The sequence below is a fragment of the Microcebus murinus genome, chromosome 14 (assembly GCF_040939455.1).
Source record: "Microcebus murinus isolate Inina chromosome 14, M.murinus_Inina_mat1.0, whole genome shotgun sequence".
Lineage (NCBI taxonomy): Eukaryota > Metazoa > Chordata > Mammalia > Primates > Cheirogaleidae > Microcebus > Microcebus murinus.
The window spans coordinates 47,575,449-47,602,053 of record NC_134117.1 but is presented as its reverse complement, the minus strand read 5'-3'; the positions used below and the strand labels follow the sequence as shown (position 1 = coordinate 47,602,053).

At 40.7% G+C, this 26,605-nt stretch overlaps 1 long non-coding RNA gene across 1 annotated transcript; it reads right to left on the bottom strand.

The window, feature by feature from the left end:
- Positions 1 to 2,877: 2,877 nt before the first annotated feature.
- On the bottom strand, positions 2,878 to 25,554 carry LOC105870244 (uncharacterized). Its single transcript, XR_001153516.3, has 4 exons — positions 24,757 to 25,554; positions 24,324 to 24,403; positions 7,999 to 8,100; positions 2,878 to 6,379 (listed from the first exon to the last, which is right to left on the bottom strand). It is a non-coding gene; the product is annotated as an uncharacterized LOC105870244 (long non-coding RNA).
- Between the last annotated feature and the right edge of the window lie 1,051 nt (positions 25,555 to 26,605).

Sequence of the window (26,605 nt, the reverse complement as noted above, 5' to 3'; positions counted from 1 at the left end):
TACCAGCAAGTAAATAAGAAATAATATTTTAAATAATACCATTACATTTGCCTTTCAAAAACTCAAACACCTAGGAATAAATCTAATAATAGATGTACAAGACCTCTACATAGAAACCTATAAAATATAGAAGAGTTAACGGTGTGAAATGTCAGTTGTTTCCAAATCTCAGCAGGATTTTTTTAATTATAGAAATTGACAATCAACTCAAAACTTTGTGTGCAAATGCAAGAGGCCAAGGATAGCCAAGACAAATATAAAAAGGAAGATCAAAATTAGAGGATTTATACTACCAGATATCAAGATTTATAAATCTTTAGGAATTAAGACAAAATATACAAGTAGACTACTGGAGCAGAAGAGAAAGCCCAGAAACAGGCCCACAGTTTTATGAAGAATGGATTCATGCCAATGGTGGCACTGCACAGCAGTGGGGTGGCATTTATTTCTGGTAATCATGCTGAGTAAATTGAATATTCTTATGAGGAGGGAGAACCCAACGCCTGCCTCATACCATAGATACAAATTAATCCCAGGTAAATTTTAGATCCAAATATAAAAGTTAAAACAACAGATTCTAGATGATAACATAGGATAATAACTTTATAACCTTTGGGTAGAGATAGATTTCTGAAACAGTATACAAAAAGCATTTAAAGAAAACAATTCATAATTAGACTATATTAAAATTAAGAAAAATTAACTGAAATAGAAAGAAAGAATTTCTTTTTATTAAAATATACCATCAAAAGAGTGAAATATAAAACACATCGTAGAAAAATATTTACAAAATATATAACCAATAAAGAACTCATATTCAACATACACAAAGAATGTCTACATAGGAGACAATCCAGTAGAAAACTGAGAAAAATACATGAGCAGGTACTTTTTGAATGAGGATATCTGAATTTCCAACAGCATTGGTAAAGGTGTTCAACGTTATTAGTCATCATGGAAAAGCAAATTTAAAAACCAATGTGATCACTAAACACCCATTAAAATGACTGAAATAAAAAGACCTAGTAATACAAAGTGCTATAAATAATTTGGAGCACCTGAGATACTCATACTGCCGGTGTGAATATATAAGCTCAAAAACAGGCAAAACTTACCCATCATGTTAGAAATCAGGGTATGGTAAGATAAAGACTGGGAAAGAACCCAGGTGGGAAGAGGGGATTATTGGGTACAGTTCCATTCCTGGGGTAGTATCATATTTTTGATCTTCACAGCAATTATACAACTATGTTCACTTTGTGGGACGTCATCAAACTGCATGCTTAACCCTTGTGCGTATATACTTTAAAGTGTATATATACTTTAATTATTAAAAGTTTACTAAAAAATTTAACCACAAGTACTACAAAGTAGAGCACTGTAGTCATCAAAACCAGTCAGACTATAATGCAGGCTGACAAATTTTCTGCAAGTCTTACAAACTTAAGGCATCATTCAAAAATTAGGACAATACCCCTTGGTTCACCAGTTTCTTTAGAAGCTTTTTCAAGCATCTCAGAGCTAACGCCTCCTGGAGTTGTTTTTGCCTTTGACAAAGCTAAAAAATCTGGCAACTGCGGAAGTCTGAAGCTTAAGTCATTTTCTTCAAATGTATCTCCAGACCTTGAGCAGTAGATACGGCTAGTATAGGAGAGAGGGCAGGGAAGGGCTATTAAATCTCAGCATGGGAAGGGACCCCTACAAGTCATTAGTCACCATATTCCACACACGGGAGGCAGCCTGCAGCATTGTGGCAGGTAGGCACTTAGCTTCTACTTCACCATCTTCAAAGTCAGGAAGCGAAGACAGCCTATTCCCTGGATGAAGAGCTTTCCACGTCTGCAAATCAGTCTTTGGAAAGCTCCCAAATCCACCTCTCTTTAACTTCTACCTTTTGGATATGAAAGAATAAACTCTCTCCAAATAACAGCTTTTCAAATATGAGAAATGGATATCATGCCCTCCAGATAGTTTCTCTTCTTTACACTAACTATCCCTCAATCCTTCTCACACTAAATTAGGCACTGTCATATTGAGAAAAGAAGCCTTTGTGTTGTTCCTTGAAGGACTTTGAAATCAATTAGATTCAGTTTATCAGAGGTCCAGGTGAGGATAAAATCTATCCATGGGAGATGAGCGCGACCAGGCCAATCTTGTGTATATGCAGAACGGGCTGTTGTCTGTTCTACATGATTTAAGGGGCAGAGAGATTTTCTTTCCCCACTTGCCTACATTGAAACCCGAAATTCTCATATGAACCATAATTCTGTGTTAAGGCATCAAAGATTACTACGAAAAGGCAAATGTTATGCCACGATCAAACAGGAACGTCAGAGAAGAAACCAGTTATTGAGATTAAATAGAAGGCTGAGGAAGTAGATCACCAGGCAGGTGCAGTAGAGGAGAGTGGGAAGGTCAGAAAGTACCTGGAGAATGAGACGACTGAAAAGGGCCAACCCAGGAAGGATGCCACAGTGTGGGCCACTTGACTACATGAAGGTATAAACACCTAGAAAGAAAACTAAACTGATTGGCCGGGCGCGGTGGCTCATGCCTGTAATCCTAGCTCTCTGGGAGGCCGAGGCGGGCGGATTGCTCAAGGTCAGGAGTTCAAAACCAGCCTGAGCAAGAGCGAGACCCCATCTCTACTATAAATAGAAAGAAATTAATTGGCCAACTGATATGTATATAAAAAAATTAGCCGAGCATGGTGGCGCATGCCTGTAGTCCCAGCTACTCGGGAGGCTGAGGCAGAAGGATCTCTCGAGCCCAGGAATTTGAGGTTGCTGTGAGCTAGGCTGACGCCACGGCACTCACTCTAGCCTGGGCAACAAAGCGAGACTCTGTCTCAAAAAAAAAAAAAAAAAACACCTAAACTGAATGGGGGAAAAGAAATGGACAGTTTGTCAAGAGCTAGCTCTTCCCATAGGTGTAGACAAGTGACCTTTCTTCCATCAGAAACTCCCTGATCTAGTGGATGGCTCAGAAGCAGGAAAGACAGCTCGCTCACGAGCTCTCTCCCTCTCTCTCTCTCTCATCTGCACTTCCCTCTCCTTTCCTTTTTTCCTTTCCTTTTTGTCACTATGCAGTTGGCCTTGCCAGTGAGATCTGCCATTCCACAGCTTCCACACCACTGACAAAATAAGTTGGTAAATCACACCAGCCCTAATCTGTGTCCAGCTTCCCTGGATTTGGCAAGGGTAGGAGGAAGCCCCATTGGGCTTTAGGTCTGAGTTATGTACTTCAAGAGAGTTAGGCCAGCTACATTATGACCATATGCGAGAGGAGCAGTTATTGGACAACTAATAAAGCTGCATTTCAAGCCCATATGGCCCAGATTGTCTGTTCTTAATTGGCAACAACTCAAATACAGTAGTAGCAAAGGTGAGCAATTTGTACCCTTAGTTTCCAACTGAAGTATATCGATAAGTGAGATTAGTTCTTTTACAAGTGCTTCCCTCCCTAAACATTTAAGCCAAGCTCTTCTGGGGATAATATGTTGAAACCAAATAAGAGGCTTTATAAGGAGGAGATTTCAGCTTCTGTGGAATTGATTTCATAGATAGCATCTAAAGATAGAGAATGCCTAAAACATTTGCAAGGGATAAAGGATGTACAGTTTCACATAACAAGGAAGTGGCAGGGTCAAGAGTAGGACTCACGGTGTCTGCCTCTTGGTCCTAAAGCTCTACGATGTGCTTCTGCCTTGCAGGGCACTGGGACTATGCATTTTAGCCCTGCCACTGGTGGGGGTGATGTGTGCTTCAGGGCTCCTGAATCATCTGATATGAGAAGCCATTCATTCTAATCTGCTCACATGGAAATATAGAGAAATGAAAAATCTCACTGTTCATCCCACAAATCCTTTGGTTTGTCACGCCCACACCTGGGACCATATGCAATGAATTAAATTAAGAACAACTGTTGATTTAATGGTTGATTCAGAATTTTTTTAAATCAACCAACGTTTCCTTTAGCCAGCTCTGTTCTTAAAAAGATAATTACGCTTTGAGATGGGAGACATTAACCATATCCCTAGGTAATGGATTTTGAACTTTGCAAGATTTACGGCTGCTTCCTCCTATTTAAAGACACTCGGCTCAGAAGATTGCAAAGCTAAGTAGAAATGACAATTACCCATCTTCTATTTTACTGAAAGCCTTTGGAACCTGGAAAGTAATCAGAAGGATTTCTTCTTATTTTTCTTTTCTCGTTTCTTCTTAAAGAAAAAGAACATTGGACCAACCACACAAATCAGAAATTTAGAACCAAAAAAGGCATTCAAAATCATTTTGTCACAACCCTGAGGACAATGGCCAGAATATATCATAGTAAGTAATTATTATGCATTTCATATGTATTTTTAATTTAAGGTTTACATCAACCTCATAAGTAGATGCACAGTCCCATTTTCCAGATGAAAAAAAGTGAGACTCAGAGAGGTCACATAATTCTGCTTAAGACACACAGATGCTAAGTGCAAGAGGCTGAGGTTCAAACATAGATCTGTCTTATCCTCAAGCCTGCACTGCTAAGTCTCATGCAATTTTACCCCTTTTTTCACTATCCTAAAAGTTTCCTCAGTTATTCTCTATTATATTCCTCCTTCTTCCCCTTCAAGGGACTTCTGATCTTGTTTAATTATATTGCTTATTATATTAATATATATTATTATATTAATTTAATTTATCATCATTTATATTCTGTGCTCTCCCACCAAAATAAAAGTTCCACGAGGAAATGGATTTTGTTTATCAGGTTCACTGTTACTTCCAGGTCCTAGCACATAATAGTCACTCAATCAAATGTTTGTTGATTGCTGGCATGATGGCTCACGTCTGTAATCCTAGCACTTTGGGAGGCCTAGGCAGGAGGATCAATTAAGGTCAGGAGTTCAAGACTAGCCTGAGTGAGACCCCATCTTTACAAAAAATAGAAAAATTATCTGAGCATGGTGGCCCATGCCTGTAGTCCCAGCTACTCAGGGGGCTGAGGCAGGAGGATTGCTTGAGCCCAGGAGTTTGAGGTTACAGTGAGCTATGATGACACCACTGTACTCTAGTCTGGGTAACCAGAGTGAGACTGTCTCAAGCAAAAATCAAAAAATTTTTTTTGATGTTATAAGTATTCTTGCTCAAAAAGTTAATCAGAATCAGAAATAGAACCAGAACCCAGATACCGACTGGCTCCTAGATCAATGCTTATTCCACAGCCATTATTCTCTATTCACCTGAGACTGGGGAGCCTCTCTACATTCTTTTTAAAACCAGTGGTGCCAACATCTCACCTCTTTACCTGCCTTTACAATAGCCCTCTAACCCTGGCTAAACATCCCCTGTGTACATAAAATGCTCTAGGAAGAGTGGGCGTATAGAGAAATATACACTCCAGTCCCTAAACCCAGGGGGTTCACAGACCAGCTAGAAAGACAGGAGCTATTCCTTTAACAAGCAGCTCCCACTGCAAAGCAGCATATCCTAAGTACCCAGCGAGCAGCTGTTTGTGACAAAGTTTATCTTCCTGCAGAAATTTCAGTTCCAAGGAAATCGAAAGCATCGCTAAGGTGAGGAGAAAGGAAGACTCCAATCTGCCAGCTCTGACATCTCCAGCACCTGCTGTTAATCACACACCTGCACTCAGGCGTGATTTAGTAGCTCCTGTGATTGGCCATTTCAATTGCTGTCTGTGTGGATCACCATCCCAGCTGAATATCCAGGGCCACATTCATCAGAAGCATAATTTGGGAGGAACATGACTGTTTTTCCAAAGCTGAAGGGATAGCATCAGCGAGAAAAATGGGCAGTATCTTTAAAGGAAAGTTGGTTATTTCAGATGATAATGGATAATGGTTTGCATTTTTACTATTAAAAGGAAATCAGCAGCTCCTCAGGTGTGGTTTCAAAAGTACAAGGGTATTTATTTTTGACCACCCATGAAAACAAACATGATGCTAACCAGGAATTAAGCAACTGTCACTGCAGTACACAGAGGATACCAGAGTCCCCAGTACCTGGGAAATAGGCCAGTGAGTTAGCTGTGTGATGTCAAAGGCAGCAAGGTGAGGTGGCAAAGCCCTGTGCTGAGAACCCAGAGAGCTGGTGTGGTGGCTTTCTCTCTGCCTGTACCCCAACTCTGCCCACCCAGGGGCCTTGAGAGAAGCCATGTAGCCCAGGCTGAACCAGTCACAGAACCTCACCCTTCAGCCCCAGTGACTGGTCCAACTAGGTTTATCAGAGCCCTTTTCCAGTTTTTTCCTTCTGCAGCAGGAAGGGAAGAATGCCTCTTTCTGCTCTCATCATGAAATATAAGGATGTAACCCAGAGCTCCCTGCAGCCACGTGGAAGAGTCTGAGCCAACAAAGCCAGCATCCAGAGAGAATCTGGAATAAGAGACAGATACAGGGAGAGAGTCAATTACCCAGTTCAAGTCATAAAAGTTTCCATAGCTTCCTGTCTCAGTAGCTCTTACATAAGCTACCCAGGGTCCTTCCAGTAATTCTTTCCCCACCCTGCTTTTTCTCAAGCAAGTTATTACAGTTGAATTACTGTCGCTAGCAATACAAAGATGACTGACACAGAAATTAGTATCCAGAAGTGGGGCAGTACAATGACTGACCCTTAAAAATAGAATGGGCTTAGTTGATATAAGGTAGAGGCAATGAAGATCACTCCATTCCTAGCTGGGAAGTCAGAAATCCTCCTTATATGAAAACAAGGCAGATGTTAATTATTACCTATTATATCTTGGCAGACAGATCATAATGCCATTTTAGTGGTTTGGTATAAAAATATTAAAGATGAGAGCATGCTGGATACTTCTTAAGGCCCTCAGTAAGGTCTTTCAGGAAGAAACTAAGCCTCAATCCAAACTGACATTTCTTGAAGTGGATAGGAAAAAATAAGTCAGACACCAGGTATTGTTGAAACAGAGGCCCATTCTGTCTGTGGTATGATCTAAAGGGGCTGAAGGTCAGACAACCATGCTGCCTGCAAAACCATCAAAGATGAACCCTCTGCCCCCACAGTAAAGTCATTTCACTGACTTAAGAAGAGGGGATACCCAGGAGTAACCCAGAAGTAGAGAAAGCCTGATCACCCAGGCTCCTCCCAAACAACTCCTGCTGTGAACTTCTCCCAGAAAAAGGGTAGCCATTTGGCCCATCAGACAGTGCAAATAATTGGGATATACCAGGGGCCAGAGAGCAGATGAGCTCTGTTTTACCAACTCAGCCCATTGTTTCAGTTGCCTAGGGTAGGGGCCAAAGGAGAAGTTATTAAAGAAGCCATGGAAGGATGGGCAAAATCCTATAGTTTGTTTCTTGAAAGCAGAAACTTTAAAGGCACATGGTCCAGAGTCAAATATTACAACTCAATAATATTTCTGGTTGGTTATAAGTCAACAGAACCCATCAAAATGAACTCAACAGTGACATTCAACTAGCTCTTTAAAAGAGGTGTTTTGCTGGAGAAATCCCTAAACTAGAATCCTATAATTTCTTAATCTCTAAAGTAATCCCTGGGTCCCTATGACCACCATAACAAGGGGGCTACTCTAAGAATATAGCTTTCCATGGACCATCCTTCTATTTTTTGTGGCCATGGAGGGAAACAATTCAGGAAAAGAATGCAAAAGACCTAACCGTAGTCATGACAGAGAGTCAAAATGGATATGCCTTACTAGTCCTTCTGCGTGGAGTATGGCATATTCTCTGGAATTGTCCCTCTATATGTTGCTTATATTTTTTCTACTTTTCTAAACAGGAATTTTTATTGTGGCTATTCTTCTTTTCCTTTGCTGCTGTTTCTTGAAATAGTCTAATTAGTCCCAGTGCCCACAGGTTTCAGAATCTCAAGCTGCCATAGCCTACCTGCCTGACAGGTAAGTATTGTCTTAGTTTATTTGTGCTGCTATAATGAAACACCACAGATTGGGAAATAAGTAACAGAAATTGATTTATAAGTAACAGAAATTTATAAGTAACAGAAATTGATTTCTCACAGTTCTGGAGGCTGGGAAGTCCAAGATCAAGGTGCCAGCAGGTTTGCTGTCTGATGAGGGTCTGGTCTCTGCTTCCAAGATGGCTCTTTCTTGCTGCATCCGCTGAAGGGAAGGAATGCTGTGTCCTCACATGGCAGAAGGCAAAGAGGCAAGCTTACCAGAACACTATGTGAAGCCTCTTTTATAAGGGCCTTAATCTCACTTATTAGGGAAGAAGCTCTCACAACCTAATCACCTCGTAAAGGCTCCAACTCTTTTTTTTATTATTTTTTTTTATTTCAGCATATTATGGGGGTACAAATTTTAAGGTTTCAATAAATGCCCTTTCCCCCTCTCCTCCAACAAGTCTGAGTTTCCAGCATGACCATCCCCCAGATGGTGCACATCTCACTCATTATGTATGTATCACATTGGCAATACCTGGATTTTGGAGAACACATTCAAACCATAATAAGCATGTTACCCAAGACCCTGCACTTGGCAATGAATGCAATAACTGGGTGATAGTTTAGAACACTTCTCTTGAAGGAAGTTGAGTATATTTGTGACTACACATGGATTTACTGCTTTTGTAGCAGCAGTTGGAATTTTATATGGAGAGACGAGTGTGTGTGGATTGTGATGTCTGGGAGAATCAATCATGGAATTTCACGCTAGTCATAGAAATGGTCGATGATGGGACCCAAGCCAGGTCCATCAAAGCTATCGTCTAGGTTCTTTCTGCTAGAGCTTGTGGTGAAGGTTTCTCTTTGTTCTTTGGTTATGATCAAAAAAAATGTAACCTCAAAGCTCTTGAAAGGCAGGGTCTCCAGTACCCCCAAAGGAGCACTTGTGCAAAATAGAAAAATGTGCCTCTTCCTCAAATCAATTTACTGATTCTTGTTAGAAAAGGCAAAATCACTTGAGTGCCATCTGCTGGAAATTTGCCATAATAAACATCCAAGTCTTTGCTGCTTGTGGTAAGATTTGTGACCATTAGATGAAGCACAGTTGCACACTGCACACTGTACGTGGCAGCCCCACTGATAACCAGGTCCCCTACTACCTGGAGAAGTTTGACCCTATGATCCCAACACTCCCAAAGAACCATATGAGAAAACCTGAGAAATTCCTGCAGGTTTCAGGTTTTTGGTTCCAGTTCCCAAAGTCTCCAAAGCTGACCTGGCTTGTACATCTCTTTCTTCCATTCTATAAATAATTCTAAACTCTTTGTAATATGTTTTATTTTTCTCTTAAGCTAGTAGCTAGTTTAAATTGGGCTTTTGTTCCTTAAATTCAGAAAGAATCCTGGCAAATATACTCAGTTTTACTCATTATCCATATGAGCTTAGCTAAGTCATTTGATTTCTGTGAGCCCAAGATTCCTGAGCTATAAATTGAGCAACAATGGGGGCTGGGGAAGTATATAAGATAAACTTGTGTGAAAGGGCTTTGAAAGTGCAATGTGATGCACCATGGAAGGAAATCCAGGATGGCAATGAAAATGAGGATGAGGATGAGATAATTCAGACAGAGCAAGAGAAAATGCCAAATCTATTGCCATTATTTTTCTGCTTTCCTGCTTTTCTCCCCAGCATGGGGTGAGTGGGGCAGTTAATGTACAAGGAAGAAAAGGAAGACAGAGAAGAGGACTTCACAAATTTATGTCAGAATCAATAGGCATAAGAGAATGCCTTAAGTCAAAATCAATAGGCACCAGAGGCTCATGAGTCTGCCTTGACCTCTTCCAATAGGAAGAATTTAACATGAATAACAATGGAGATAACAAGTATGGTCCATAACCATGAAAATGAGTCCCTATCCACAATCAATAAATTAAATATAAAATATGAGATGTCTTGTTTTCATCATCACAATCTGTTTAATCAGCTACCTATTTATAGGTGGAACTTGATGTATCGATAAGTTGATGAAAATAATACCAAGATTACTCTCAAAAACAAAAGAATAAATATAATTAGCTGCTATTACTAACCCAGCTCAAAGACCTCTACCTATGCTAACCAAACACTTTTAGTAGAGACAAAAGTCATCAGTTGAACAAGCAATCAGGCTAAAAATAAAGGGTTCAACATATAGCACAATCTGCTAATTTATTGATCATTAGACATAAAAATAAACCAGTATTCACTGTACTTTGAAACACCAGACTGCACTCTTTCATCAGAAAAATCCAATATATTCCATCCTGACATTTTCCTTATTTTGCCATACCTTAACTAATTCATCTGAGTTTGGCAGATTAATTAAGTAACCAGCAAATCTTTATTGAAGCTCACCATTTTGCAAAGCCCTGGGCTAGACAGTCTAAGGCCTAGGAAAATGAGTAAAGACATGGCCCCTGCCTTCAAGAAATGTAAAATCTAGGTGGGGAAGGAAAATAGTCACATGTGGAAGTTAAATCTGCTTATTTCATTTATTGGTTCATTCATTCATTGATTCATTCAACACTTATTCAATACGTGTGTGCCAGAAGAAAAAAATAAAGCAACTATGACCCCTACCTAATAATACAGGCTACAATCTACCCAGGAAGAGAGACATTAGATACATTTAATTTTAACCTGTAGTCAGTGCTATCAAGGAAAGTTACATGACACCTTCAGTACAAAAATATGTTTTCCTGAAAGAGTCACATCTCAGTTGACAATTGAAGGATAGGTGACAATTAGCCAGATGAAGAGAAGGGAATAAAACATTTCAGGTAAGTGAAAAAGCACATAAGAAGAAACTATAATGGGAGAGACTCTAGAATGTTAGAACTAATTAAAAGGAGACCAGAGTGGCTGAAGCACAAGAGAGGCAGGAGAACAGATCAAGATGCAAGAAGAATATTGGATGGGGCCAGGTCATTTCATAGACCATGGTAAGGATCTTATCCCAATAGCAATTAGAAGCTATTCAGTGATTTTAAGAAAAGGAGTGTCAATCACATTTGCATTTTATAAAGATCAGTCTGGCTGCCTATGTCAGGAATGAGCTGAAGGTTGGCAGGAGCAGATTTGGGAGCCAGTCAGAAAAGGTGTTCCAGCCCATAAACATCTGGCTGCAGGTGGCCAAGTCACACCGACAGCCACCACCTCACTGTCAGCACCACAGCCCTTTCCCAGCTCCTACTGATGTGATCAACCCCTTAGGTTAGAGGGAGAAGCTTTCCAGGCGCTCTACAGTGAAACTCAGAGCACACTTTCCCATAAAAACAACGGTGTAAAAGGCAGTTAGGTTCCATGGCTTCATGAGTACTTTGGTTTAACTTTTATAGTGACTTTGTTTTTCATTCGTGAGTAGTTTTATAATTAAAAGGGACCTACCACACTTCAAAAGATTCCCAGATTGCTGTAGCCAGGACTTCTAGTACTATGTTGAATAGAATGTTCATAGCAGCACAATTCATAATCGCAAGGCTGTGGAAACAGCCCAAGTGCCCATCAATTCAAGAATGGATTAATAAAATGTGGTATATGTATACCATGGAGTACTATTCAGCTCTAAGAAACAATGGTGATATAGCACATCTTATATTTTCCTGGTTAGAGCTGGAACCCATATTACTAAGTGAAGTATCCCAAGAATGGAAAAACAAGCACCAGATATACTCTCCAGCAAACTGGTATTAACTGAGTAGCACCTAAGTGGACACATAGGTACTACAGTAATAGAGTATTGGGGAAGGGGGGGAGGGGGGGCAGGTATATACATACATAACGAGTGATAGGCGCACCATCTGAGGGATGGTCATGCTGGAGACTCAGACTTGTGGGGGGAGGGGGGGAAGGGCATTTATTGAAACTTTAAAATCTGTACCCCCATAATATGCCGAAATAAAAAAAAAATGTAAAAAAAAAAAAAAAAAAGATTCCCAGAAAAGGGCTATGAAGATACTGAATGGGTTTAAATATTAGATGTGTGGTATAGGCAAGAGAAGCTAAAGCTGCTTCCAATATGCTAAAGGCTTTAATGCAGATAACAAACAGATACCCAGAGGTATAATTTTGTGTTGTTCATGTCAAATTCTTGACTGCACCCAGGAAATCAATGAAGCCACAAGGTACTGGAAGAGACAGAGAGTGAGCCTCGGAGCAAGAAAGCTATCCCAGACAGCACCTGTGTCCAAAAAGGATAAAGACTCCTCTGCCTCTGGGTAGCAGTGGCACAGCAGAACACAGAGCACAGTGAACAGAAGACAGTCTAGACTTCAGTCCCCATCCCCCCTGACTGGGCCTCCTTAGCAAGGGAACAACCTGTACAATATGTAGCAGCCCTGGCCTTGGAGAGAAGGCAAGATGGCAAGTTCTCTGAGATGAAGAAGACAAGACAGGCAGTCTGTGGCACAGTGGTTCAGATCAGAGACTCTGGAGCCGCAGTATGGTTTTTTTCATTTGTTTGTTTTTTTGTTTTGTTTTTTGTTTGTTTGTTTGTTTGTTTTGAGACAGAGTCTCGCTTGTTGACCAGGCTAGAGTGAGTGCTGTGGCATCAGCCTAGCTCACAGCAACCTCAAACTCCTGGGCTCAAGCAATCCTTCTGCCTCAGCCTCCCGAGTAGCTGGGACTATAGGCATGCGCCACCATGCCTGGCTAATTTTCTATATATATTAGTTGGGCAATTAATTTCTTTCTATTTATAGTAGAGACGGGGTCTTTCTCTTGCTCAGGCTGGTTTCGAACTCCTGACCTCGAGCAATCTGCCGGCCTCAGCCTCCCAGAGTGCTAGGATTACAGGCGTGAGCCACCGCGCCAGGCTTGCAGTATGGTTTTGAATCTTAGTTTACTGGCTGTATGCCTGTAGGTAAATTATTTGACCTCTCTGTCCCTTGCTTTTTCCATCTATAAAATGGGAAAAATAATAGTGCCTATCTCAAAAAATTGTTATAAGAATTGAATTAATATTTGGTGCACAGTAATCATCACTTACTTAAGTGTAAATTAAACAAAATAAAGTAAATGTATAGAGTGAGTGGGCTGTTTTCTCTGTATAAGGCAAGGCCATTTGCTATAAAGCGACTAAACCTGTAAGGAGCAATTTCTACAGGAAACTGAAAAAGGTTACAGGGCCATCTTAGAAAGAATGACCGGTTAGTGCAAAAATTGATGCCACCTATGACTCCCTTGTCTGAAAGACTTCAGGGGCACCCACAATTTTCCGAGATGTTCTGCCTTTAAGCTACTGTTTGATCAGGAAAATCTTTAGCTCCAATTGCTACAAGGAAAACTGAATTTAGTAGGTAGCTAAAATTTAGGGCAACATCACTGCTCCTCATCTTCCAAAGTCACCTGAATTCATCTCAAACATGAAAAAAAAAATTCCAGCTTCCCCAGATGGTGAACAAATTCATGCTCCTTTTAAAAGTGCTCATTATACTCAAATTTGTTTCTCAGCAGGAAGTGTCTACCTGCTGCTCGAATGCTCAGAGGATTAAGGAAAATTATATGCATACGCTAATGGCTACATTCACTCAATAGTTATGGGAAAAATGAATATTTTGACACAAAACAACACTTCCACCTTCGTATTATCAATTCAATTATCCCCATACCAAAGTGCATTCCCCACTAGGGAAGATGACTGCATTACCCTCACTGATCTACCTTAACAATTAAGGAAGGGCCAAGGCAACAGGCAAACACATACCAATCACCTATTTAAGCTACCTTTACCTGCTTGCCAAAGAGCCTGATATCTAGCACCAAGAGAGTTGTTTTTCTTTTTTAAAGAGCCCTGGTTGCCAGTACAATCTGCAGTGACCTAACACCTCTACAAGACATTGATGATATTCGTAGCAGGAAATACCTGGTTTAGTAAAAACTAATTACTGAGCTGGACTCAAGTCAGTGCCACAGTTTGTGGCACTTCGTTTCCACACTTGCATGGTCTTCTCTATGGAAGGTGCCTTGTTTTCCATCTTTACTTTCATGTCAAACAGGAAGGTAGGAAACAGGACTACCTTCAGGAGTTAAGTATGACAAAGAACACTTGAAGGATCTATGTCAGTCAAGGTTCAACACAGAAAATAGAAACAACTCTCGATATTTTGAGCAGAAAGAGATTTCATACAAAGAATTGCAGAGTTTATAAAATTAACAGAAGGGCTAAAGGAGCAGGTTCCAAGACGGGCCTCCAGGAACAATATGATATGGGCCCACCTTTGAGACTGCCACTGACATAGAATGCAAAATTATATCTGTGTAGCTAGAGCCCAAGAATTAAGATGCAGAATCAAGAAATCATCGCTGCCATGGCTGTCTCTGGATACACAGAAAGCTGAAGATGAGACGCTGGAATACTGATATCAAACAACACATTTCCCCTCCTCAGTTGCCACCAGCAATGGAAAAGGGAGCAGGAAGAGGGCTTCTACCTCCCTCTTACCTTGTATATCTTAGAACAAGTACACCTTATTGGAAGAAATCTATTTTGCAGCCAGAGCCCTAGTTGTAAAGAGGTTTAAAAATGTAGTTTTTAGCTTTTTAACCTATTCATAAAGGAGAGTAAAATGGAAGTTGAGTAAAGCAATGAAAATAATTCACCAATGACTTCTACAATGTTCCTAAAATATATGCACTTCGCTAGTGCTAAAATATATGGAAATCTACTATTAGAGAGGCTTCTTTTGTACTAAGCCTTAATTGTTCTTTTATTATATGCAGAAATTTGTCTTATTGGTCTTATTTTTTTAATTATTATAGGTACATAATAGTTGTATATCTTTCTAGGGTACATGTGATGTTTTGATGTAGGCATACAATGTGAATTGATCAAATCAGGGCAATTGGGGTATCCAATGCTTCAGAAATTTATCATTTCTTTGTGTTAGGAACATTCCAATTTCACCAAAGCAGCAGATTTTACAGAGGGAAAGAAGAAAGACTCAAACCAGAAGAATATAAATGTGGTATAGGGAGGGGCCAGGGACTGAGCACTAAAAACATGGTTCCTCCTCTTTGCAATTAAAGATTAGGGTGGTGTGGCAGAGAAGGCCCTGGGATTCATCAGGAGCAGGATGAGAGAACACAATCTGTGTGCCCTCATCAGGGGACACTCCCTACCCTGACATGAACCACTAATGTCCCATGCATTTCTTCACCCAAGAAAGAAGTAGGCCCAAATGAGATTCCCAAAAAAAAGACACAGGGTGGATCTCAAAAATGGCAGTCAATACCAGTATTTTTCAACTATAAACACACAGGACGAATCCACTCTCTGACATTTTATCGGCCCAGGCCAGGGACTGTTTAGAAACTATAATTTGATTGCCTACAGAGAAGACATGCACTTTCCATTTCTAAACATGCTCTCACCTTTTGCTATTATTTTTTTTTTTACCCAGCGGTGTTCCACTTTGACATTATTATCATGCTCACCTCTGGCCTGTTCTTTTTCCATCTTAAGGGATAAATAAAGAGTCAACAGCCAATGAAAATAAATAAAATCATAAAGCCCACTGGGTAAGCCTGGGTGCATAAGTTACAGACATAGCTAAGAGTGAGAAATGAAAAGAAGTGAATCAGAGCAGAAGGTGCCACTCCAACTATCACAAACACCACATGACACCAAAAGAGACAGGCACTCTTTGCTGGTGTGGACCAGAAGAGCATGATACTGGGTGCATCATTTTGGCTTAGAAACACAGAATCAGTCTGAGTACCTAGGAGCTGCGAGTGAACATTGCACACATCAAGAAAGGAGCCCTTGCAGGCCCTGGGCCATTGCCAGGTAAGACTCTACAGCTTTTTTCTTACTTCCCATAAATAAAAGAGACGAGCCCACTTTGGTAATGGGCCAAGAGCCTGGGAATTTGTCCTGCCTGATGGGGTAAAGCATTCCAGGCCTATTCACCTACCTGACAGATATTAAATTGTCTACCAGGCTGGAGCAAACCCCCAAGGCAAGCTATAGTAATTATCCAGGCTGGTTGTCTCTGCCTGGGCTCCTCTCAGAGGCTCATCCTAATCCCAGGGAACTATAAACTAGTTAACAACTCAAGTCTAATTAATAAACTCCTTAATGAAGATATAAATGCCCACATTTTTATCCTTTATGATGTACTTTGGGCTCTCTTTTTCCCTTAAACAGCTTTACTAATGTCTCTGCTTTCTCCTTTTTCAATTCCCACTTTCACATTAGTTTCTGGTCTCTAAATAACAGCTACTGACTGTCTTGGCTCTTTAAATTCTATGCCCTTCTGCTATCTGCTCCTAATCTTTCAGGGTGTTTTGTGTGTTCCTTAGAAGTGCCATTGCCTAGCTGTGAGGAACAGAAAAACCTGCTGAGGTTTTCATGTAGAAAGGGCAGAGGCTGTGTGACTATCTACATATATGGAAACAGAAGAAATGCCACGACATTTGAAAAAAGCAAGTGTGGTCACCATATTTAAGAGAAAATACAAGAAAGGTGACTGGCGACCATTATTGTGCCTCATTGTTCTCTACTGAGGGCAAGATTCTAGCTGGAGCTCTTAGACTAAAGGTACAGGATGTCAGAAAGGTCATACATAAATATCTGAAATTCCTCTTTATTTTCAAACCTTACAAGTTTATTTTAACTTAAAACATGTAACTATATATCCATTCGCCATACTTTCTTATTTCAAACCTATACAAAAAGAAAGAGAATAATATGACTCCCATGTACCCATCTCCCAGTTTCACTAAGGATCAATATGTTACCAAGCTTATTTTATCTATTTACACATCCAATTTACCCCTACCACTCTGGATTAACATTGGACAAACCTCAAATATTTTATCATTTCATTACTTCTTAATAAGAATTTTTATAAGATCGATGGCTGACGAAAGGTGCCCAATACTCATTTCCTTCACAAAGAAGGACCAAAACAACAAACAAATCACTACACTTCAAGGAGAACGTACAAGGGCAAACACTTAAATGCACAAGGCAGTGATGAAAACCCTCTGAAACACACAAACTCGGATGACAGCATATAGAGGGAAGTGAAGCATCCAGATGAGATAGACTCAGGGCCAAAATATATTTCCCATTGTGGGGAAAAGGTAAGTAGAATATCCTCGGCAGTCCCCATGCCTAGAGTCCACATGGCTGCATTCCTCCAAAGAAGGAGGCCACACTGGGTCACCCCTACTACTCCCTGGGACCCGAGCTGCAATGGCACAGTGCCATTTTGAGAACAAAGCCACTGATAAAGTGCATCCTGCCCTGGGGGCCAATATCCCCGCATCTGCACATTCCTGAGGCCTTGATATAATCCTGCCACGCCCACACAAAAGGCTGTGATGCCCCAACCCGAGCTAGACCCAGCAGTACAGCCATGACCCCAGCACCTACGTTCACACAGCATCCTGGGCCTAAGAAACAGGTAGTCCAGCACAGGGGGAGGCCACACCCAAGACTGCAGAAGACAACACACACACACACACACACACATACACACACAGTGCCTGAGGACCAGCCTGCTTGGTGGCCCCCATGTCCAGCAAAGTTATGCCACTGCCTTCACAAACACTCTCAGTCTAGGCCACTGAGGCATTTTCAGACACTGCTGACATTCATTATAGCCAAAGAAATCACATAGAGACTACACTATTGTACCCACCCAGACCAGAACCAAAGCATCCTACCCAACCAAAACTATAGGTCACACCTACAAGAAATAGTGTTTCATTACAAAAGCTTCTCCATAAAATTGAAAGAGACAACTGTTTCAACAGATGTGCAAATAGCAATATAGGGATATAAAAAACAAACAAAAAATAGATAACATGACACTTTCAAATGAACACAATAATTTTCTAGTAAGAGATCCCAAAGTAAAGGAAATCTATGCAGTGCCTGAAAAGGAATTCAAAATAATGATCTTAAGGAAACTCAGCAAGATAGAAGAGAATACAGCTAGACAATTCAACAAAATCAGGTGAATAATTCATAACCTGAATTAGATCAAATAATTAAATTTAAAAATAAGCAAATTATCTGAATATCCATCTCTCAAAAGGAGACATAAATGGCCAAGAAGTATGTGAAAAAATGCTCAACATCACCAATTATTGGGAAAATGCAAATCAAAACCACAATGAGATATCATTTCACTCCCATTATAATGGCAATTATCAAAAAAAAAAAAATAACAAATGCCTGCAACGATGCAGAGAAAGGGGAACTCTTACACACTGTTGGAGGGAATGTAAATTTAGTACAGTGGTTGTGGAAAACAGTATTGAGGTTCCTCAAAAAACTAAATAAAAATAGAACCACCACATGGTCCAGCAATCTCACTACTGGGTCTATATATCCAAAGAAAAAGAAATCAGTATTTTGAAGAGATATCTGCACTACTGTGTTTATTGCAGCCTTATACACAATAGCCAAGGTATGGAATCAATCTAAGTGTCCATCAACAGATGGATGGATAAATAAAATGTGGTATATACAGACAATGTATTCTATTCAACCATAAAAAAGTAAATCCTATCATTTGCAGTGACAGGGATGAGCCTAGAGGACATTATATTAAACAAAATAAGCCAGGCAAAACAGATATAACCTGCATGTTCTCACTCATATATGGAAACTAAAAAGATTGATCTCATAGAAGCAGAAAATAGAATAATAGTTACCAAAGGCTGTGAAGGATAGGGGAGTAGTGGGGTATAGGAAAAGGTTGGTTAATGGAGACAAAATTACAGCTAGATAGGAGCAATAAGTTCTAGTGTTCTGTAGCACTGTAAGAGGATTACAGTTAATAATTTATGGTATATTTTCAAACAGCTATAGGAGAGGATTCTGAATGTCCCCAGAACAAGAAATGATAAATGTGTGAAGTGATGGATATACTAATTCCCCTAATTTGACCACTACACATTCTATACATGTATTGAAATATCACACTATACTCCCAAAATAATGTACAATTACTATACATCCACTAAAAATAATGAAAAAGTATAATCAATAAAAAAAGAATTCTTATAAGATCTAAGAGCTTATATTGATAGCTTCTAAGCATTGGAGTTAGTTTGTGGGCTCTAGAAGTGGACATCAGTCTGTTGAAGGCCTGAATAGAATAAAAAGTGGAAGCAGAAAGAATTCACCCCATTTTAGTACCTGCCTGTCTGTTTGAGGTGGGAAATCAGTCTTCTGCTCATAGACTGGGATTTACACCATTGGCTCCTGCAGTTTTTAGCCCTTTGAACTCAGACTGGATTACACTGCTGGCTTTCTTGGGTCTCCATCTTGCAGAAAATAGATGGTGGGACTTCTCAGGCTCCATAATTACATGAGCCAATTTTTTGTAATGAATATATATATATCATATGTACACACACACACACACAGTCTGTTCTGTTTCTTTAGAGAACCCTGACTAATATGATGTTGTGATGGATCTGTTGGAATGTTTGGCTTCTAACCAGCTTTCTATCCTCAGATGGTCTGGGCCTATTGTGGGCCAAATACCTAATGTAATCTCAGATCTAGAATATGAGCAGCCACTGATAACCAGCAGTTTATAAATTTCTGGGGAGGATATGGTGGTGTCCAGGAGGTCCTATGAACTTGAGGCCAAAGAGGGCCAGTATGAAAAAGTCCCACTATTGGAGGATTTGTATTATTTTGAAAGCAGGATTTTGCTTATAAAAAATGCCTCTAGTCTGATGGCTTGAATTACCACTAATAAGTGATGTTCACAATTTTCCCCTCTGGGTAAAGCTAGATTTTGTGGGTTTGGCATTAGCAAAGACTTGCAATGACTATGCAGTGCCCTGCTGCCCTCAAAACTCTAGGTGGTGGGAGGAAACTTATGTTCTCTAAAGGCAATCACTGAAAGCAAAGAAAGTCCTAGCACATAGAAAGCATCCTGCTCACATTAGTAAAAAAGAAAGTAGATTCTGTAGCTGGAACCCCACTTGGAAATCTTTGAAGGGCAGAGGTAAGGCATTGACAAAATTGTTAATCATCTTGTCTATCAACCTTACGATACCATTATCTCTTTTTTAATTACTTCAAAGCCCATTACAAAAATGCATCCATTGCCTTTGTCTTAGAGAATGAACAAGAGAAGAAAATGGGTGGGGACCAGGACAGGACTCTAGCACTGTTTAAAGGTAGCAGGTGGAGGTGGTGTTAGTGGTGATGGGGATCAGATAGGTGCCCAAGGTCAGAATAGGCAAAAGGCTAATTCTATTGGCTAGATCTTAAGGTTATAGAGTTTAAGGTCACAGAATTGGTGAGTAGAAATCCTGATGTGCTTCTCACTCAAGGTGGGTGCCCTGGGATCATAATATGGCAAAGGTAGTCAAAACAAGGTCAGAACCATACAGGAAGTTCTTCTGGTTGAGACAAAATCTGATGTTAAATTACATTAATTATTTGTGGTAGAGAGAATGTGTCATCCCCTCCCCTTGAGTGTGGATGAGTTTTACTCCCATGATTAGGTGATGTTGTATGGCAAATATTTCCCACCCTAATATAAGTGTCTTATGAGGTTTTCTATATTTAATTTTCATCCCTACCCTTTCTGCTCTCAAGTCATATGCCATTTTGGGGATTTCATGTTTGACTTGAGAAATAAAAACAAAATCAACTGAACAGACCCTCTCCCCCACCTTGGCCAAGAGGACCCCAGAGAAACCTTAGAAACTAGTATCCCAGCCATGACAGGATGAGAAGTATGATGACACTCACCTCACCATACCCCTCCCTCATTAACTACTATTCGGCTTTCTTTCCTATGGGTAAAACAGAAACCAGCCCTTTGGAAAGACTTACTCCACACTGATTACAACCAACCTTGTGACTACTCCTCCCTTTTGCAGTTTCAACACAGCAGATAATCAGCTTTCCTTCCAGACCGCCAACCATGGAGAGGTGCTGGCCAGTCTTGGAAGGTTGCACGCTTAGTACGTTCGTGTCCTTTGCTTCACGTTTTGACATCAGAGGACCAAAAACTCCACCCTCAGATCATGCTAATGCCACCATTTTTTGAACAGGTGACCCATAAAGAGGCATGAAGTTCAAGTGTTTCTCCTTTCATAAATATTCATGACTCCTCCTATAGCTTATTAAATATGTGTATCCGGCCCGGCCACCCCACTCGACATAAATTCCTGTTCCCTTTACCCCTCGCTCTGAGTGCCTGTTTCTGGTTTCTGCCCAGAGGCTTCCCTTCCCAGCCACTCGGCAGGGCTGCCTGCAGGCTGCAACCCTTTATGAGAAATAAAGTTCTCCTTTCCAGATGTATGAACCTTGCCAGTCTTCAGTTGACAGGCTGTACTGCACAAAGCTGATGTCGTGCACGCATCCTAAGCATCCTCATCTAGGAAGCTTTCTCTGACTGCTTTTCCCTGGAGCTGGGTCAAGCCCTCAACTATAGAAAATGCACAGAATATATTCATTTATTTATTCAGGTCTCACTCTATTCCAAAGAGGCATGGCATGACTTCTAAAAGAATAAAAGATTTTTTTTAATGAATAAGAGAAATTTTAATGAGGGGAAAATGAATTGAGGAAAAGTAAAATGGACTCAAGGTAAAGAATAAGACACAACATGCCTGCCACACAATCTTGCGGGAAGTGAGCCACAAAATCGGGCTGTCAGCTTTGTAGCTCCCAAAGCAGAGAGAAAGACCTGATCACTTAAGTAATCCACAGCAGTCTTATGTTTGCTTGCTTGTTTGTTTTTTAAGAACACCTATTCCTGGCGCTGTCATCTGAGGAATTTCCTCCTTTGATCTTCACGGAAGAAGTCATGCAAAATTTAATAAGCAGGCTTAGAGGTAAGGACCTGGTTTGAACATCTGCAAGACACCCTGTTTGCCCCCATTGACTAACACAACAAATGCACTATGTAGGGTCATTGACCCCCCAAAATGGGTAATCACTATGGCAGAATTGGGGGAAGGAGATGCAAAAAGTGGGGCCCAGAGGACATGAGACAGAAAAAGAATTGCTCAGTGATTCAAGATCACAGAACTGTTCGGTGGGAGCCAAATAATGGAACCCAAGATGATGTAAAGAAACAGGCAGCAGCTGTCAGAGAAGGCCCCAGGCTGCAGGAGAAAGAACCTGTAGAAAAGGCAGAGAAGTTCTTCAACTCATAGTCAGATGAGAGGAAAAGGCACAGAGCCAGGAAACAGAACACAGAACTGTCCAGAAATGTTCTCCCTAGAGGGGCCGTCAGGATGTCAAATTCCCTGTGACCACACCCTCCCTTTAAAGATAACAGAACTAAGGCCAGAGAACATAAGCATGTAAGCCCAGAGTCACACAGCCAATGCAGAGCTGACATCCTGTGACTCTGTTTCACACTTTTGGTAACAGGAAATGGACAGACAAGTGGCCATCCTCAAGCTAGTTAAAGGCTGGCTTGGGTCTAGAAGCCAGGCATGGCAGATGGATGAGAAATAAGAGTCACTTGGATAAAGTAATATTTATTTCCCCATTTATGCAGACCCCAACCAGTGCTGGACATTTATATATGTGAATAATGTCATTAGTAAGCTAAGAAAATTATTGGGAGTATTACAGTGCTCAATTTATGGAGTGCTTACTACATACTAGGCACTCCACTAAACATCCTCTTTGCAAGATCCCACTGAATCCCTGCAACAATCTGCGGAGGTAGAACCTGTTGCTGTCTACATTTCACAGTCAAGAAAATGGGCTCAACATGCTGGAAACTTAGACTTGTGGGGGGAGGGAGGGAGGGCATTTATTGAAACCTTAAAATTTGTACCCCCATAATATGCTGAAAGAAAGAAGAAAGAAAGAAAGAAAGAAAGGAAGGAAGGAAGGAAGGAAGGAAGGAAGGAAGGAAGGAAGGAAGGAAGGAAGGAAGGAAGGAAAGAAAGAAAGAAAGAAAGAAAGAAAGAAAGAAAGAAAGAAAGAAAGAAAGAAAGAAAGAAAGAAAGAAAGAAAGGGAAAGGGAAAGGGAAAGGGAAAGGGAAGGAAAGGAAAGGAAAGGAAAGGAAAGGAAAGGAAAGGAAAGGAAAGGAAAGGAAAGGAAAGGAAAGGAAAGGAAAGGAAAGGAAAGGAAAGGAAAGGAAAGGAAAGGAAAGGAAAGGAAAGGAAAGGAAAGGAAAGGAAAGGAAAGAAAAGAAAAGAAAAGAAAAGAAAAGAAAAGAAAAGAAAAGAAAAGAAAAGAAAAAAGAAAATGGGCTCAGCAAGGTTAAATGATTTCCTCGTGGTCACACAGCTAATGGATAGCAGAGACAGGATTCAGACATGAGTCTGCTTGACTCCAAATATATGTTCATTCTTCAGCCTAAGAAAATATTTAACCTTCACTTCCAGTGAGCAAGAAAAAGGAGATGCACACACATGTATTACCGGAACAGATTCTTTCGGTGTTAGGACTTCCCCACAGGAAGGAAAAGGCAGGACAAGGCTGTGGGATACAAATGGCTCAACAGCAAACACACTCAGGGCCCTGCCCGTAATTTAAGTTCATGACTCTCACTCTATGTAATATAAGGCTATATGCACGTACCTATAACACACATGGAATCTGATCCCTTCCTAGTCAGTTTGCAGCAGGAGGTCATTTGCGAAGCTGCCCAGAACCCTGACCCAGGGCTCCGTGCCCTGAATAAAAGCACCCCGCGTGGTAGATGTGCTGGCCTTGAGCCAGTTCCTGCTGCAGTTTCTCTCCTGGGTGGCAGTTCTTATTGGACCCTGGTGCAGTTCCTATTTCACAAATCAGAGCTGAAACCTTCTCAAGAGGGTATCGATTTGTGCTATCAAAGCAGCAAGATTCCAGAGCTGGGAGCAGAGGGAGTCTGGCCCTTTTAATCAATATTTTCTTACTCATTAAAGCAGATGTCTGATTCAACTTTTGATTTTAAGCCAGACTCAAAGACTGAGAATTAGTATTCTGATGGTGTAGTCTTTACTGGGCAACAAAACCTACCCATTGCTTTATCACTGTCTCTTCCTCTCTCCTTTTTCTTTCTCCCTCTCCTTATTCTTCTGTATTTTCTGGATTTGTTGTTTAAATCAAGGCCTAATAGATACCTACTTTCTGCCACTTTTGCCTAGGAGAGATCCAAAGAGCAACCTCCAACTCAAAGCCAAAGCCACCCAGCCCCCAGATGTTCTGGGAATCAGCCCAATAAATAATTTCTGCCTTAATGGATGGCTTAAATCATCCTATTCAGACTGGAACTTCTTAAGATTTAAAGATCTGAACAGATAAAAATTTGAAGATCAACAAACTTTCCAAAGAATAATTCATAAGTGTCACAGCCCAAATGCCTTCCTGGGAGCAATTTTCATCTAACACTCCCTTCAAACCTCCTGCCCATTTAGGCAGCACTGCACAGGGCAAAGAACACAGGATTTACAGATATACAGACCTTATTTGGAGCTCCAGATCAGCCCTCACCAGCAGTGTGACTTTGGGTGAATAATTGTTCTCTGGACTCATTTCCCTCATCTATAAAATAGAGAAAATAATCCCTGTGTCATGAGATTGGTATGGAAATAGAGTTAGCATAAATAAAGTGCTTCTCATAATCACATCATCATAATCATTCATAATCTCATCATCACTGGCACCCAGTAGGTTCTCAGCACATGTTAGGTTTTTTTGTCTTTCCCTTGATTCCATCTCTCTTTCCCAGCAGCTCCACTCAGTCTTTTTCCTTCCTGTTTCTCCATTTTATGTACCCTTTCCATTGATTCACCTTACACTCTTCTTCTCACTCTCCCCTTTAACTGCACCTAAAACCATAGACTCAGCACAGAAGGATCTAAAAGATCAATGAGGTGCCAGGTCATGCTACTCACCAGCAGGGCCATGGGCAGCATCAGCACTCCCGACTCCCAGGGTCTCACGTCTCAGCCTTTTTCTCTCTTTCAGAGTTGAAATTCCTAAAGGTGGCAGCTCCTTTAGCAGCTTCAGTACATCTCCCAGAGCACCAAAGTATAATAGAAAAGGAATTATTGGGATGCATCTAAAAAAAATTTTTTTTGTTTCACTAATTTTAGAAACAAAAATAATACAGTTGTCATTAGAGAAGTCTGATACAATGGCATATGCATTTCAGTGAAGCTGTTTCAAATCTGACATGTTTTTGCAACTCTGAGCTATGGGGTGTCTTTTCTCTTGTATCTAATGTCACTTGGGGGCTGCAGCCAGCACATACTGCCACATGAGAGTCAATCATAGCATCTCTTTCCAACTCTGCATTCAGTGACATCACATTGGTAACTTAAAATCGGCATGGTGGGAATATTTACATCACAGAAATTGGCAACCACTCCAGATAGACTTTTCTTCCCCCATTTGTTAAACACTTACCAGCACACCACTGGACAAGTTTTCCACATGTTTATTTGTTTGTTTATACAAATACACACACATAGAGAGGGCAGGGCGAGGAAGAGAGAGAGAGTTCTGACTTTTGCACTGATTCCTAGGCAGCCCTGTTTTGCTTTAAGGAACATTTAAGTTTGTTTTTGCAATAATGATTTCCTGCAGAAGCCTATAAGCTTTGCCCTGTGTGCACATGATAATGAGTTCAGACCTTTAGAAATTTGTCATCTGCTGGTCATGACAAAGGCTCTATTAACACTCAATCATGTAAATTTTCGCCTGTGCAGGTAACAGCGAAAAAAAAAAAAAAAAAAAAAAAAAAAAAAAAAAATCATGTAAATTTGCTCTGCCTCAGCTCTGTAGAAGAGAAGGGGCCTGCTGGGCCACTGGTACATCTGCATCGGTTTTATCTTATTGATTTAAACAGAGAGTGTAAGATTGTGAGGATTTTAGTCCTTGAGAATCTCTGTGAGTTGCTACTGGCATCATTGAGCATTTCATTGTTCATATCCACATTCAAATAGAGCTCATTTCCTCCAAATACAATACTTCCCTCATAACCAAGAAGCCATTCGGGGCTTCTGAAGCCAGACTGCCTGGGACTGAATCCCATTTTCCCTACTGACTAGCAAATCCCTCAACCTCTTTGGGACTCAGTTGTAAAATGGGGATAGTAACAGTACCTGCCTTCCTGAGTTGTTGTGAGGATTAAATGAATAATACATACCAAGTGCTTAGAATAGTGGCTGACATACAACAAGCTCTCAATAAATGTTAACTATTAGGAAAGAGCAGAGACAGAGAGTTTACCAGAATGTTAGATGTTCAATCCCCAGATTTTAGCTGGCAAGCTGGGGATGAGGCTTGGAAAAATCCTTCAAGGAAGGGTTTAGATTATTGCTACTAGAAGCCTATTCTGGGACTTCTGGAGGGAGTCCCAGAAGCTCTGTGCTAGGAGGTCCTCCTGTCCATTCTTCTCTCCCACTGAACAACTTGGGGCTCTTCTAAACTGCAGCAGTTGGAGAGTACAGCTCAGCCTCCCTTCCTTAGCACAGGGAGGAGTCGATAACCTCAGTCCCCAGGGTAGACACCACCATGGCCTTTGACAACAGTAGAAGGCCTATGGGTTAGGCACAATTCCTGCATGGAACCCTCACCTCCACCTTCTTTTGGCCCTTGTAGAATGCAAAGGAGTGAGATTCACATTAGTAAGAAGATTAACCTCAAGGATAGTCATTGGCTATTCTCCAATATTTTAATTCTTCTCCTTCTAAGCATGTAATAGGATCACACTCCCCCTCCTTGCTTCTCGTGAGGCAA